This window comes from Triturus cristatus, chromosome 3_1 (assembly GCF_964204655.1).
Source record: "Triturus cristatus chromosome 3_1, aTriCri1.1, whole genome shotgun sequence".
Lineage (NCBI taxonomy): Eukaryota > Metazoa > Chordata > Amphibia > Caudata > Salamandridae > Triturus > Triturus cristatus.
The window spans coordinates 284,783,883-284,797,493 of record NC_140583.1 but is presented as its reverse complement, the minus strand read 5'-3'; positions in this window follow the sequence as shown (position 1 = coordinate 284,797,493).

Here is a 13,611-nt window from a genome sequence, read left to right as displayed (position 1 = left end):
TGAAAGGAAACTCCACCTGGGCCCCCACCAACCGACCAATGTCTCTATCTTCGTTCTGAACAGAGCTTTACTGAAAGTTCCATGCTCTCAACGAGTTCAGTCCAGTGTTCTACCAATCCTCAGGTCTTTTGCCGAGGCCTCCAACTTCACTCGCCAAGGCTAGACCTGGGATTCCCTATTTCCGGGGCCGCAGGTGATATTAATCCCGACCAGGGGTTTCAGGATTCACAAACAAAACGGGAACAGTGGGGTCAGACGAGGAGCTGGGCTCCCGACCAGATGCCTCGCTTTGAGCAATTGGGTGGCCACAAAAAGGGGTTTCCAGGCTCACAGCACTCTCCCCTCGCCCGTCAACCTCTCTGCGGGTGTCCAGGGAAAGTGGTTCTCTAGTGCTGGGTTCGCCCTGAGTTGGCAGGCCTTCCTCCTGGTCAAGCTGCTCCCTGGGCAACGGGAGGGGAACTCGCTTAAGATGGGAGATATGGATCCAGTGCTGCTTCCCCTCGACTTTCACCGCCGTTCGCGTTGCCAGGAGCACCTGGTACGGCCGGGACCAGCGCGGATCCAAACTCGATTTTCTTTGGTAGTTTCGAACCAAGACCCACTGTCCAGGTTCCACGCTGTGTCCAGGACCCTCCGGCAGGGGCTGCAGTACGGCAGATATCTGTTGATGAATGGAATGGAGATCTTTAGTCAAAGCATACAAATAGTCAGTCAACATAGGATGGTCGATGTCCCTGAAGGATTTGGGCCGGGGTACTCCCCACACGTTGGCAGGTCTGCCAAAAATTACTTCATAAGGGGAGATACCGCTCCGGGAATGGGGAGTAGTTCTTACGGACAACAGGGCCAGGGGCAGGAGATCAGGCCATTTTAATCCTGTCGTGTCCTGAAGTTTAGCCAGTTTCAATTTCAGAATTCCATTATATTTCTCAACCAGACCCGCTGACTGAGGATGTCGGAATGCGTGAAACTTCTGCTGGATGGACAGACCCTTGCATACATACTTAACTAAGTTAGCATTAAAATGTGTCCCGTTGTCACTCCAAATTACCCGTGGCAACCCATATCGAGGGAAAAACTCTTTTACCAGAGCTTTCGCGGTTGCCAGGGCAGTATTTTCCTTTGTGGGATACGCCTCCACCCATTTACTAAAAGTACAAATCACCGCCAGCACGTATTTCAAATTGTTAACTCGCTCTAGCTGTATGTAATCCATTAGGAGTACTTCAAAGGGCAGGGTGGGTGGCGCAAAATTACCCGCCAAGACGGGAATGCTAACCCCAGGATTATGCTGGAGACAAATCATGCAATGCTGAACCAAGTTCCTAGCTGTCTTATGGATATTAACATTATACCAGACAGGATCCAATGTGGCACAGATGCCCTGAACCCCTACATGTGAAGGTCCGTGCGCCATAGTTACTACCGCATTTACAAATGCGTTTGGCAGTAACCATCTACACCTCTCTGAAAAGTCCGTCCAACATCCATTCTCATCAAGCCTCCCCACCTGTTCTTGCCACTATGTCAGTTCTTCCGGGGTCACCTCCTTTTGTAGCTCTTTCACACTGTCTATGGTGTTGTTAAAAACCCCTGCTTCTATCATTCTTGTCACTATAAACATGGAAGTGGTGTCAGACTGGGCTGTTTCTTTGGCGATTCTATCCGCAAAGAAATTTCCCCTCCCCACATCATCAACTATAACCTTGTGTGCACTGCATTTGACTATGGCCAAGGTTTTAGGCAATGTTAATGCAGCCAGTAATCGGTCAACTAATGGTCCATTCTTTATCTTTTCGCCATGAGATGTCAAGAATCCTCTTTCCGCCCATAACCTCCCGAAGCTATGTGCTACACCGAACGCATACTGGCTATCGGTGTAGACATTTAGCCTCAAGCCTTCCCCCAACTCGCAGGCCATGAATAATGCAACCAATTCGGCCGCCTGGGCCGACCGGTATGGTATCTTTGCTGCCTCGACTACCGTTTGCAGGGTAGTGATCGCATAAGCCGCAGCTGTCGTACCATCCGGTAATCTAAAACAGGACCCATCAACATACAATTCTCCTTGGGCATCAGATAGTGGGGTGTCAGTTAGATCTATCCAGCCCTTGGTTTCTTCTTCAGTTCGAAAGATACAATCATGTATGTCTTGTCCACCATCTCCCGAAGGGAGGGGTAACAACGTGGCAGGGTTCAAATTAACACATCTTTTGATCGTTATATGAGGTGCAAACAGGGTCAATTCGTACCCTATAAGACGCGCACTAGTTAAGTGCTGCGTCTGTGTCCTGTTTAATAATACGTCCACAGCATGAGGCACCATCACTGTCAGATCCGTATTCAGGACTAGCCCTTCCGATTGTCTGATTGCTACAGCCACTGCCGCTGCAGCCCTCAGACAACTGGGAAGTGCTCTGGCGACATTGTCCAAAACCGCCGAGAAATTTGCACAAGGCCTTTGCTTACCACCAAAGTCTTGTGTCAACACTGAAAGAGAACAACCGTCCACCTCATGCACGTAGAGCACAAAAGGTTTCCGGTAGTCAGGGGTAGCACAGGAGCAGAGCAAAGAGCAGTTTTCAGAGCGGAAAAGGCAGTCTGGCATTCATCGGTCCAAGGTAAAGGCTCATGCACATCCTTCGTAGTTAGATACAGGAAAGGTTTAGTCAAGAGAGAATAGTTAGCAATCCATTGGCGACAGTAGGAGGTTATACCAAGCAAAGCGCGGACATCACGTTGCGTGCGAGGAACAGGCATGTTAGTTATGGTTGCGATGCGCTCAGAAGTCAACCGTCTTCCCTCCTTCGACAGGAGATGACCGAGATAGGTCACCTCCGGTCGACAATATTGAAATTTAGAGAGCGACACCTTGTTACCATGAGTGGCCAAATGCCGTAGCAGGGCAACCGTGGCATCGCGGCAACCATGTTCTGTATCAGAGGCCACAAGGAGGTCGTCAACATACTGCAATAGGACATTACCTGGCGGCAATTGTAAAGAATCCAATACTCTTTTTAGGGCTTGGCTGTAGATACTAGGGCTTTCAGTATACCCCTGGGGGGCGCGACAGAATCTAAAGCTGCGGCCCCCCAATGAGAAACCGAACAAATGTCTGCTATCTGGATGTATGGGAATACTAAAGAAAGCATTCTTCAAATCAATCACAGAGAAAAATGTTGCAGTGGGAGGAATCATGGTCAAAATGGAATTAATGTCTGGTACCACCGGATATTGGGGCACCACAATCTTGTTAATCTCTCGCAAATCAATCACAAATCGGTAGGTATCAACATAATCAGGGGACTGGGGTACGGGGGCTCGTTTAAGAATCGGAAGAATTGGACTGTTGCAGATATTGGAAGTCGTTTCCTCCACCACCCCTGTTCTAATCAAATCAGAAATAATGGCCAGTAAAGCACGTTCTCCCGCGGGGGCTATTTTGTACTGTGGGATCCTCGGCAATTTGGCATTCTGTTTCAGGGTGATGGACACCGGGGGAATTTGTAGGAACCCTACGTCAGTGTCCCCCAGGGCCCAAAGATCCCTCGGGAGTTTTGCAAGCTCAGGGGGTAGTGAGTCCGTTTTTGAAAAACATTGAATGGAGGGGATAGAGGTATTCCGAATGGTCAGGTAAACTCCATCGGGGGAGCAATAGATGCGGGCATGCAATCTTTTTAATATATCCATACCCAGGAGATTTTCCCCACACTGGGAGGTGAGGAGGAAAGGCGATTCTATCGTAACCGGTCCCAGAGTAAGGGAAAGTGGCTTAGAAATGGGGCTCACCACCGGAGTTCCAGAGAACCCCACGGACACATTAGTCTGGCCAGACAGAGCGGCCCCCGGGACCGGGGCACGTGAAACAGAACTGTTCATAGCCCCTGTGTCAACCAAAAACTTACCTGATGCATCCAACAATCGTGCATGGACATAAGGTCCAGCTTGATCTATCGGGATTGACACATGCCCCTTACTCTGCCCTTGGCTGTCCTATGCTTGAGTATACCCGGTGTCTTCGTCCGTTACACGTCCGTCATTGTAGTACTGTTTACCTTGGCTTTGGTCGAAATAATTCTGACTGTTCTCACCTCGGGCTGCCTGTTCTTGTATCGTGTATCCACCTCGATGCCCACTCATCCTTCCCCGTCCACGACCCCTTGAAGCAGTATTCTGCTCATACAACAACGGGCACTGTGCTCTCCAATGCCCCTCCTCTTTACAAAAAGCACATTGATTTATGCCTAGATCTGTTCGCCCAGCCGTTTGCGTCGGTCCCGCCCCTCTTGGAGCGAAATTCTGCAACCCTCTTCCTCTTCCTCTACCCCTCTCCACTTGCTGCAGTAACACTCGTGTTTTCAACTCTTTCGACTTTCTTTCTGTCTTATCCTTGCTCTCCTTCTCCCGATGCTCATAATACTGAGCCATGCTTAGTATCGTGGAGGGCGTGGTGGTCGTCCAGGTACTCTCAGCTGCCTGTAACCGGGCCAATACCTCAGGTAGCAAATTGGTTACGAATCTATTAACAAATAAACGTACACCCCCCTCCGTTGCCAAGTCCTGTCCGCTAAAGTCAATGAATATTCCCTCAAACCTCGTGAAAAAATCAGATACACTCTCGTCCTTCTTTTGCTTACAGGCCGTCAGCTTGTCCCAATCTACTTTCCTGGGTGCGATCAACGAATGCATATAAGTTATTATTTTCTCAGGCAAGGTCAGTATCTCAGGTCGGGGCTTGTTCCCTGGTTTACGATCTCTATCCCAGTTTCTCAGTTGGTCCCATGTCCCACCAAATTCCGTAACATGGTCCTGGTCATGTACCTGGCACCAAATGTCCACCGGTACTAACAAGGCAAAGAATAATTAAATATCTGCCAACGTCATTACTGCTGACGAGGCGGCATCGGTTAGTTCCTTGTAATATGCGGTGGGGTTTTTTCTAGGATCTGGCAACTGGCTTTTTAGGGATAGTACCTCACTCTGCTTCCAAGGGGTATAGACCCATTGTTCCTGGAACGGGGCGTCTATTCCCGGGCGGGTAACGACACCGTGGGCATCCACCACTGCAGCAACTTCCGGATGGAAGATAGGGTGCACTTCTCGCATAGGGAACTGGGAGAATCCGGCGGGAGTGGCAGACTGCAAACGAGTTCTATAAGAAACCAAAGTCTGCACCTTCCCATACACCTCTTCCGGTGTCAACTGAGATTTGTGGACTTGATCAAGAATATCATATAATATAGCCGGAGCTTTCCCTTCCTGGTGTACCTGTTCCCACACAGAAATAAGACGGTTGGCCATATGCTCCAGGGCATGCTGTTGCATGACCGGTTCATAGTCTCTCATGGTACTCCAAATATCAGCAAGAGTATAAATGGGATGTCGCATCCACTGGGATGCTTGTGTGGCAATAGTTTCCCTTTCTTCCGTTCCCAAGGCAGAACGTGTGAACAACTTCCTCCCCTCCGTTCGACTGGCCGGATGTATTGGAGTAGTCACAGCTGTTACCGGCGTGGTACTGGCGGAGGAAGAGGGCAGAACAGAAGGGGAAGACATTGACCCCGGCAACAGCTGAGGGGTCCCGGCTGCAGCTGCCGTCAATAAATTAGGCAGCATGGCCATAACTTCAGACACAGATGTCGGTAACCGGGAGAGGTTCGGCAGGGAGGGAGGGGTAGTAGTGGCCGGGGGAGCCGAAGCCGAGGCCCCCAGGGACATATTTGGGGCCGGGGCCGAGGCCCCTGACACCTCCGGATATATCCTCTGCGGTACATAAGGGGGTGGTGGCCTGGTGTCCAATAAATCCTCTATTTCATCTTCCGCATTCGGGCGGGTCACATAGCTTTTATCAACCTTTAATCTAAATTCGCGATTCATGCAATCCAATCCCTTTTCTACTCTTTCTCGGTCATAGGCCATAGCTTTCTGAGTAACATTCTGTCCTGCCTTGGCTCTAGCTACTTTCTCTTCCCTTATTCGCCGTTGTTTGGCCTCCTTCTGCCATGCAATTAGAGCATCGAACATGGCCTGCCTACTTCGCCTAGAAAGCAGCTGTTCCTGTAGGAACGCAATTTTCTTCTCATCAAACGAACCCATCTTGGGCCATCGTAACTCCTCATTTCCCTTGGTATACTTATGCCACAGAGTGCAGAACAACAACGGAGAGATCCCATGTTTGACATACATAAAATGGCTAGGACTGCCCTCCGGCGGGGCGGGTTGGCTCTCAGCTAATCTGGAGTCACTTGTTCGGCAGCAGCAGCCAAAACAATTCACTTTACTAAAACAGGACATTTTGGTTAGTTTTCAAACATGTATACACAAAACAACAATCAACACAAATCATACACAACATACAATCGGTATCAGAGAACCAAGCCTGTCGACTCTGGTTCACAGTCCAGACACCAAACTGCACGCGGGATTCCGGCCACCCTCCTGGCTCACCACTAAGACCAGCTCCCAACGGGGGACTTGCCCCGTCAGGAGTATGCCTTGTGGCTACCCAGTCTAGGTCGCAGGTCTTTCCACGTGCAATCCGTCTATATTCCTCCGGCGCGCCGTTTTTAATCAAATCAAATGCAACCTGTACGTACTTCGAGTCAAACCACGGAAATGCTAACCCGATCAAGCAAGACACCACTCTCCGGTGTGTGCCTTCAAATTAATGCACCGCTGTCCAGCGCGAGCTTCAAACAAATGCAATCCGTGTTCAAATCAAAAATGCATAGTTCTCAACAAATGCTCTTAAATCAATCAAATAACACACCGTCTTCAACGCGTTTTTTAACCAATAATGCACCGTTTATAACGCGTGCGTCAAATCAAATCAATACTCACCGGGTGCACCCAGATACGAATGTTCATTCTCCGCTGCCAACTCCTCCCGACCAAATCAGTCCATTTTCTGGGTTAAGCCCGTAGGACCCCGGTGAAGGGTAAATAGCAGCAGGGGACGTACCGAAAAGTCGCGCAGGGTGGGAGAAATCCTCAGGCTCCTCTCCCGCCAACCGGTCAGGACGCCCCCAATCCCACCACCCGAATACGGGGGGGGGGGGAGGAAAGACCCTTTCACGGGGTCCCTTCGTGGTCGCCAACTGTTGTGTCCAAATAATTATTCCAAGGGCCACACTTACCACTGGCCCGCAATATTATGCAAAAAGGAGCAGTTGGCAACGTGGAAGGTTCAAACGTTTATTAGCTACCACAGAACTCTATATAGAGGAGCCTCGTCGATCCTCACCCATCAGGTGCGCCGAGGAAGACTGCTGGCTCCTTGACAGTAACACACTTTTATACATTATCAGTACAGCATACAAAACCTTATATGTGGAAAAGTACCAGTTAGTCCTGGCGCCCCTAATGAGCTCATGCCTATTTCTAGTTTCGGTTACACATACAAAAGGGTTACTATCTTTACAGAGAAGGTCGAAAGGGTGACTCCCTTCTCGTCCCAGGTCTAGAGGAATTTGCTTGATACTCCCTTTTAGCAGATGTGACCTTGCTTCTCAGCAACTCAGCCTGTCTCCTAATGAAATGCAAGGAAAGGGGGAAGCAGAGGGTGTGCGGAAAAGACCACGTGATTCCCAAGTGAAAGAGCCGCAATCCAAGATGGAGGAGGTTCGGTTCTCGGCCCTTTTTGTCGTGCTAAACATAATTGGGGATTTCGGACCGTTTAATACACCATAACTAGTCAAACTATCATTAGATATACTGCGCTAATCATATCGTAGTGCCTTGAATACCTCACAAGTCTTGATAAAGTGTGGGACGGTGATCTTTCAACTGTATTGGGTGTTCTCTCTCGGCACGAAGAATTTTATCCTTCAGAGTATAGTGATGAACACATGGCAGTATATCTGCAGATGGGGAGGAATCAAGTCTCCTAGGTCCCACCCTGTGAGCACGATCTAGCTTTATTTTTGTCTCTTGGGTAACCTGTAGGATAGTGTGAAAAAGATCAGTGACAAACAGCATGATATCTGACCCCTCAGTGGTAGACGCCACTCCTTTAATACATATATTGTTACGTCTAAATCAGCTTTCAAGATCTTCAGTATGGGCTAGGTTTTGGTGTCGGAGGCTGAGAAGTTCTTGTTGCAGCTGATCAATTTCCTCTTGCCGAGTCATTTCATAGTCTTCTGAGGATGATACTCTGTCTCCTAGACTGTCTACCGTTTGGCACATGTCCTTAAGTTCTAATGAAAGATCTTTCTGAAGAGTTTGAAGATCTTCTCTAAGGGAGGAGAAAGGGGCTTCTAGAAAAGGTTGCATCACTGGAGCATCTGCCTCCACATCCCCACTATTAGAGGTAGAATCCTTCTCTTTAAGTAAGTGCAGTTCACCACACTTATACCCTGCTGGTCTGACCAACATTTCTTTCAACGTATGTACTTTCTTCCCTCTTCCTGTAGGTATAGTATCAATTGAGACAGCATGCTATCAAAGAGGCAGAATGTGAGCTGGCCATATGATGAGCATCTGAGATCTCCTGGGTGGTGAAGGGCCAGCTAGGAGCACAAACTGTTGTGAGTGTCTCGCTAGGGTGAGGAGGGAGAAGGAGCAAAGATCAACTACCTGAGTGGCCAGAAAAAGAGCCAGACCCGCTATCCAAGAGCAGGAGAAAGAGCCGCCCATCTGCGTTGGCTGCAGTTCCTTGAGGATCCAGTATAGATGTCGTTACGTGCTAGGGCCCTCGGTTACAGGGTCATGACAAAACCCAGTGTGGAGATAGGCCCCGTGAGTTAGGAGATCCTAATTCCAGAGCAGTGCCTCTCTGGAATGGTAGACAGTAGCAAGGTGCAAGATTCAATTGGAGTAGTCAAGAAAGTCATGTACCCATCATATCTTATTTCAGAGCTGCGTGGTGTGTTCTGTTACTCTATCCCTTGCTAGGGCACGCCAGCCTGGGGCTCCTTTGTCACAGCACTGCAGTGGCGTTTACCCTGCTATGCCGCTTCAGGGCCTGAGCGCAGGCCTCCATTGCCAGTTTGAAGCTCTCTCAAGCTAACCACAAGACATCATGTGCGGAGAGCCAGCAGCAAATCCAGATCCTCATTGCCATTCTGGGTGTCTTGCACTCTCTAGCACTTCACCTCCCTGGGTGTTTCCACTCCTGCATTAGGTCTCCAGGGTGGCAGTCCCAACTAATCGCTGCTTTACGTTGGAGTGTGTCCTCCCCGGGGGCCCAGGGGTGGCGCGCCACCCGGGAGCCAGGCCATGTCACACAGGCTGCAAGTGGGCAGGGGCCCTCCAACAGCCCAGAAGGGCCCGCAGTCAATCCCAGAAGGCCTTGAAAGGCATCGTTATTCAGTTTTCCCTAACAGTGGACCAGCTCTCAAAGCAGGGGGTTCTGTAATCCGCCCCAACTGCAGAGCAGGACCAAGTCTCTGACTGCATGCACCACGTTGCTCACATTGATCTCGTTGAGGTGCGGGTGTCGCTGTAGTATTACCATAGTAGCTCAGCAGCGGGTCAGAGGCAGGAGCTCAAAAGGCCGGAGAAGAAGCACCACATTACAGACAGTAGAGATTGCAGGCAGGGCAAGATCAGCTCCAAATCTCAGCCACCGATGGAGGGTTCCATCTGGGACCCCTGCGCGGGTTGTCCCCATGATCCCCAGCACCACCACCCGGTCCCATTGCAGGAGATGCAGCCTCAGAGACACGTCTCACTTGTCTGCCATCTTGGCCACGCCCCCCATATGACTTTTTATAAACATACGTTAAAGGCAATCAGTAAAACTTTTGTGTAATGATTTCTTTTTCAACTATTTCCATCTGTTTGAACCTAAATCTTTTTACTAATAATTATGCAGGTGGTGGAGAATTAAGTAATGACAAGCACTGTAATTAGTAAAAAAAAATGCCAGGGATGCAGAATCACATAATATCAGTGGCCCTAGAGAACCCGATATGTTGTGTAATTATAAAATCATGTGCTTGCATTGGGTTCTCCAATTCATGTATTTTTATTCTCTGCTAAAAACCATCCAGATACACAATACACTGCATCAAACACTGCCAGTATAGAGACAGCAACGAAAATCGTTCCATATTGGTACCTGAGTCCTGAAAGGCTACAGCGAATGAACCCAGAACGAAATGACAGGTTCTGGGGTGGGTGTGACTCCCTGGGAACATTGCTACATATACTAGTGTTCCAAGTTGAAATAATTCTGGGAGGAGGTATTGTTAGATACCGACACACATTTTGATACCCAACTACCTAGGTTTCCCTCTTATATAGTGCTAGCTCTCCGTAACTCGGTTAGGTACCCACTGCGATCTAGACAAGGCAGGCACATAGCCCTGGCATTGGGTACTGCACATCAATCGACACTGGCTACTTGGGGGACGGAGAGAGTTCCAACTCGATTAAGTTGGTTGTACAGGCTGTGGTATATTGGGGGATGGAGAGACTTTTTTTGACCCGGGCGCTATGAGGTGACACATATCAGGAGCTATGGAAGCTGTTCCTCCATCTCCTCTCACAGGAATTCTCGGAACTCACCTGTCCCAGGTATCTGCTGCTGCTCCGTTTTACGGCGCAAATGGAGTGAACATGATGTGAGGCGGACAGTGGGATATCACATTACCCCGGACCCTTTTCTTTATCTTGTTAATAGATTTCTGTTCAGGAACCTGGTAGCAGGGGGTGGGGGGACGGCAAGTTAGAGAGGAGGAGTTACATTTAAAAGTTGATTGAGAGGTTAAATACAGAAGCATAATGATATAATGTCTAATTTGACTGTAATGCCTGACCTTTGGTTACAGTAAAACAAATTTAAACTAAACCATCCAGTTGCTGGAGGCCATGAGGAGGAAGAATGCATGAGTATAGAGGAAGGTAGCGGGTCGGCTGTGCCTGGAGAAAATCCAGGCAATTGTGTTGTTCTTCCATTAGCTGTAGGTTTAGGAGGGGGTGGAGGAGGAGCAGGCAGTGGCAGCAGCAGCCGCTCTGTCAACCTCTTGCAAATATTCATCACAGCAGGCAGCTGAGCCATACCCCTCCAGCTTCCCCCTCCCCTGACAGCCAGCCCACCTCCCCCTACAACTACAGACTTCCTCCCTGTTAGAAATGGGGATTTTTGGTTGGCTAGGGCTTGCGCCAAAGCCAGGCAGAAACCACCACTCTAGTCAGGGCAAGGAAGTAACACGCCAAAGATAACCCCTGCTCACCCCCTTGGTAGCTTGGCACGAGCAGTCAGGCTTATCTCTGAGGCGATGTGTAAAGCGTTTGCGCGCGCACCCAGCAACAACACCCAAGGCACACCACAAAGGAAACTCCACACGAGGTATTCTATAAAAATAACCTTTGTATTATACAAAACACATTAGATAGAAACACACACTTTACAATGTGCCAACAGGCACGGGCAGAATTTACCAGGGATTATATGTACAGGGGACAGGGCCACATGGACCACTGTCAGGAATTAGCACTTTTTAGAAATAGCACTTAGAACATAGGAATAAAATTACTGTAGCACAAAATAACATATATAGCACATAACCAGTAACCACTGGTAACATGTAAGTACCACCTACGCAACCCTAACCACCTTAGGAAAATGTCACGCAGGGAACTCGAACCTCACTAGCACCACCTGTACTAGGAGAAAACAAACAACCACCTAAGTATCACAATACCTGTAGGGGTAAACGCACATTACCTCCTCGCTAGTCTTCCTCGCCACATGACTTACAAAGTGAGCGTCAGCTCCACAACAGAACCCTCCAAAGCAAAGCAAAAAAACAAAGTCAGCATCCCATGCCTCCCATCCCTTCCCAATATGGCCGACCCAGTCACCCAAGACCCCTATAAGAGGCGGGCCGGCCCAACCCAACAGCCTGTTTTTTTTGTTCTGCACTCTCTCCAGAGCGCATCAGGTGAGTGGTGCCTGCTGTAGCAGGTACTTGGGTCCTGGGTTGGAGGTCCTGCTCTAGCGGACCCTAGGAGCTTGGACCTTGTTGTTTCCCCTACTTGTTACCCCCGGTGTGTGTGGCGGTTGCAGTACTGTTGTACCGGTGAGGCTCTGCTTCAGCGAGCCATGGGTTTTCAGGGTAGGGGGGGGATTGCGTGGGTCCGATCTTCCGGTTCCATTGCTTCTTTGCATCCCCTTGGCCGCCCTCCTTTCGTGTTGCTGCGGGCGGAGGGGTTATCGGTTCCGAGTTTTTCGGGATTGGTCTACTCTGCCTGTGTCTGATCCCGGCTGGATGCCTCCTTTCCTTGGGACTGTGTCCCGTGCGTGGGGGTGGTGGCGGCTCTACGGGGCTCGATCCGTCCCGATATGAAGCTCTTCACTTCCTTCCATGCTGCATACGCGCTGCGTTCCTTGTGATATGGGGCCGTTGTGCGCGGGGGTGGGCTTACCTACTTCCATGGATCTCCCTCCGTTGCTTCTCTTCGGAGTCGCCGGCGTTGCTGTGTGCGCGCTGTTGCTCCTCGCGGCTGTGGTCCGGCTCGGGGTTCTGGGGGCGGGGCTTCGTTGTTTTGGTCTCCCGCCTTCCTTGTTCGCCGGGGGTTTTCTTATCTGCTGTCTCACGGCCTGGCTCTGACAGGGGTTTTCAGGGTGCCTTCATCCCCCGGGAGGGCGGCTGACCTGTGTGCTGAGTTTCTCGTTCGTGGGAACTCCACACGTGGGACTTGTGCGTTCGTGGTACCATGGAGCTATAGCTCGATGGTAAGTCTTGTACCTTTGGTGCCACAGGTCCTCACAGGTCCAGGGTTCGCATCCCACCACTGCTGTTACTATGTCCCCGGTTGCCGAATTTTAAACTTCCGTTGGCGCGCATTCTTTGAGCCCCGGGTTTGTGTGGTGGGTGCTTTTCCTGTTGGTCGCTCGTTCTCTTGCTGTGTCCCCGTGCTCGGGCGGCTCTGCTGGACGATTTTTGGTCACCCCTGCAACTGCGGGCTTTTGGGCATCGTTTTGCTGGTACAGTTTTCTCGTCACTTTGCACTACGTGGCATTATTTACTGCACGCGATGTTATATGCCGGTGTGGTGGTGCTCTTTGTATGCGGCACTCTGGCTTCTTCCTGGTCCTACGGTTCCTCAGTAGCTGTACGTTATGTACTGGCTCCCTGGTTCCTTGGTATTTATCCGGTTCGTTCCTGCTCTAGCGGTGCCCTTGGTAGATGCCTCTGCGTCGTTTGATGTCGGGGGCCCTTGAACACGTGTGTGTTCCCTTACCTGCCTTGTTGTGTCGGGCGCTTGTGCCCGTGGTGCTCCCGTTCCGTTGGGTCGCTGTCAGGTGTGGGGGCTGCGGGCGCGCTTCTCTCCGCCCCAGTCCCGAGGGTGGCGTTCTGTTACCTGCCGCTGGACCGGCTCCCTTGGTATCACAATACCTGTAGGGGTAAACGCACATTACACATGATGCATAACATTCAGAGGTGTAGGGAAGGAAAACACATGATGCATAAAACATTCAGCGGTGTAGAACAAGGCACATGATGCATAAACACACATTCAGAGGTGCAGGAAAACACAATTGCGCAAGAACTCACATAAGCCACCACCTGTGGCAGTCCCTAGGCCAACTGGCCTTGAAGGGGCAAGGACGCCCTGTGTCCAGCAGAGTCAGGGCGCGCCTGCGCAAACCAGGGCGCA